The 2,500-nt window shown below is 54.6% G+C and overlaps 1 pseudogene; it reads right to left on the bottom strand.

Moving 5' to 3' along the window:
• Positions 1-2,500, bottom strand: part of LOC125787107 (28S ribosomal RNA) — a 9,439-nt pseudogene that overhangs the window by 2,872 nt on the left and 4,067 nt on the right.

The following is a 2,500-nucleotide window of genomic DNA, read 5'->3' as shown; positions in this document are numbered from 1 at the left end:
GTCCGGCCGCAACAGGGCGCCATTGGCCGCCCTGAAGGACTTTTCCCGGTGAACGTCCCAGTCCCATCGCTCCGCTTCGGCAGCAAGGAGGTCACAAACTCTGTGGTGCCTTCTAATCCTGGACCTCTGAGTGGACGGGCAGACACTCAGGATATGAGAGGCGGATTCCAGACTCAAAGAGCATCGCCTACAGAGAGAGGATACCTTGACCCTCCCCCTACTCCTAAACTCCAAGGTAGGGTACACGTTAGCCCGGAGCATCAGCGCCGCAATGTAATGCCGCTGCCGCATCCCAGTGGGAACGGCGAGCCAAGCATTACTGGCACTGCTACCACCAAACCCACGCACACCCACCCCTTGGACCGGTAGACTAGCCCACTTGAGAAATTCCTCCTTCCTCCAGTCACACGGTTTCAGGCATCGCTGGATCACGGGGCTGGATGACTCGCCCTTCGGAACCTGAGCACCTGCAGAGCTGAAACTCGGCAGGTCTTTAAGGATGCCTCCAGCCCTCTTCCAGATTGCTTTGAACTTGGAAAATGCCTTCTCTGTGCTCATGAGATTCCTGGTCGTAACATCTGATGACCCAGCCAGGCGGTACAAACGCCTGGCTTGGATGGATGGGATGAGACGGCCTAGTTTCTGCACGCCAAGGCCACCATCCTTGTGCTGTGCGTATAAAAGCCCGTCACAGGTCGACATAGGAAGATGCAGCCAGTTCTTCACAGCCTTCCTGATTATCACATCCGCGGCATTCAGAGTGACTAGACCAAGATCGCAGTGATCGGCAGCGTAAATGACCCGAGGTATGGCATGCCTAATCAGAATGGAGACCTTCTGAGTCGGCTTGAGTTCGGCCTTGCCAATCCTGTTCACCCAATCAGAAATCCGACCAACTATGTCAGGCTTCTTCAATCCGAGCCAGGGTGACACCGAAATGCCCAGGTACCTCACTGCCTCTCCGGGACAAGTCATATGGAGAGCCGCCCCTTCTACTCTCCACGGCGGGCAACTATTGAGGCACCGCACCCTGGACTTATAGGACATCAGAAAACCATGACACTTAGAGGGCTGAAGCCTCAGCCCCCCGCGCCGGCAGAAATCTTCAAGGATTTGCAGGTTGGAGGCCATTCCCTGCCATGAATCAGATACAACCACCAAATCATCTGCGAACGCCAACACAGAGAGTGTTGTGTCTAGCACACTGAATCCCTGTCCGTGGGTTTCCAAGTATGCAATGAGGGGGTTCATTGCCAAGTTAAAGAGCAATGGTGACAAGGAATCTCCCTGCTTGACACCCACTCTGAGAGAGATCTCGGAGGTGGACTGGTCTCCGATTTCAATCTTTGTCACACTTTGTTTGTAGGAGTCGCGGATCACTCCTATTATGTGGGTGTCCACACCTCTCTCCTGTAGAACATACCAGATATGTTCATGAGAGATAGAGTCGAATGCCTTAGCGATGTCGATGAATACCACTGCAAGTTGGCTGTGCTCTTCTGTGCTCCGTCTTATGAGGCCTTGCAGTACCTCAATGTTCTCAGAACAGCCGGGGGCGTTGATAAACCCCCTCTGACGGCAGTGAACCGAGCACCCTCTCACGAGTCTACTGTGGATCACCTTCGTGAAGAGCCTCAAGACTGTGGAACCGATGGTAATCGGCCGCCAACTGCCGATCTCCATTGCCGCCCCGTTCCCAGTCTTGGGAATCAATACCGTTCGACACCGCTTAAAGCACACCGGTACGACTCCGGTGAACATCCACACGTTGAACATACGTGTGACCTTCTCGCACTCAGGATCCCATTCAAGCAGGAACTGCTTTTTTATACCGTCTGGGCCTGGTGCGGAATCGCTCGACATGGCTCGAAGGTTTTCCAATACCTCCATCGCCGTGAGAGCCGATTCAAAGGGACTGTTGTCCGCGTCTCTCTCGGTCAGGAACCTTCCCAGCCCACCAAAGAATCCTGGAACCTCCCATTTTGCTTTATATGCGGCCTCAACAGCTGTGAGGGAAATGGGGCAGACGGCTGAGACAGCTCCGTCTAGGATTTCTTTTGCTAGGCGGGCTGGGTCGTTCCTAAAAAGCTGTTGGCACCTGCTGAAGGTAGCTGTTCTTACCTTCGCCCTATCTGACCCTCTGGTGCCAGTCACCCGCACCTTAAGTGACTTACGTGAGACAAGACGTTTCACACAGCCCTTCTCCTCGACACCCCCAAGCATCCGGAGTATTGACCGGGCTGCAGCTTCAAGACGAGCGGGCCACTCAGCTGCCCCCTCGAGCCATAATTTAAGGACTGAGATGTGTTGGTCCTTGGAGGATCTGGCCGCATCGATCATCTCCGCCGCCAAGCTCCTGTAACCTACCAGGAGACCAGTCACCGGGACTCTCAATGCTGGCTCAGACTTCTGACCCTCAGCCCTTGTGTCCAAATTACACTCAGTGCCCTTACGTCTCTTGTATCCGTAGAGTCGGGAGACAGAGCCAGGTCCCCGGTCA

Source organism: Astyanax mexicanus, chromosome 22, assembly GCF_023375975.1.
Source record: "Astyanax mexicanus isolate ESR-SI-001 chromosome 22, AstMex3_surface, whole genome shotgun sequence".
In the NCBI taxonomy this organism is placed as follows: Eukaryota; Metazoa; Chordata; class Actinopteri; order Characiformes; family Acestrorhamphidae; genus Astyanax; species Astyanax mexicanus.
This window is presented reverse-complemented; position numbering and strand designations above follow the sequence as displayed.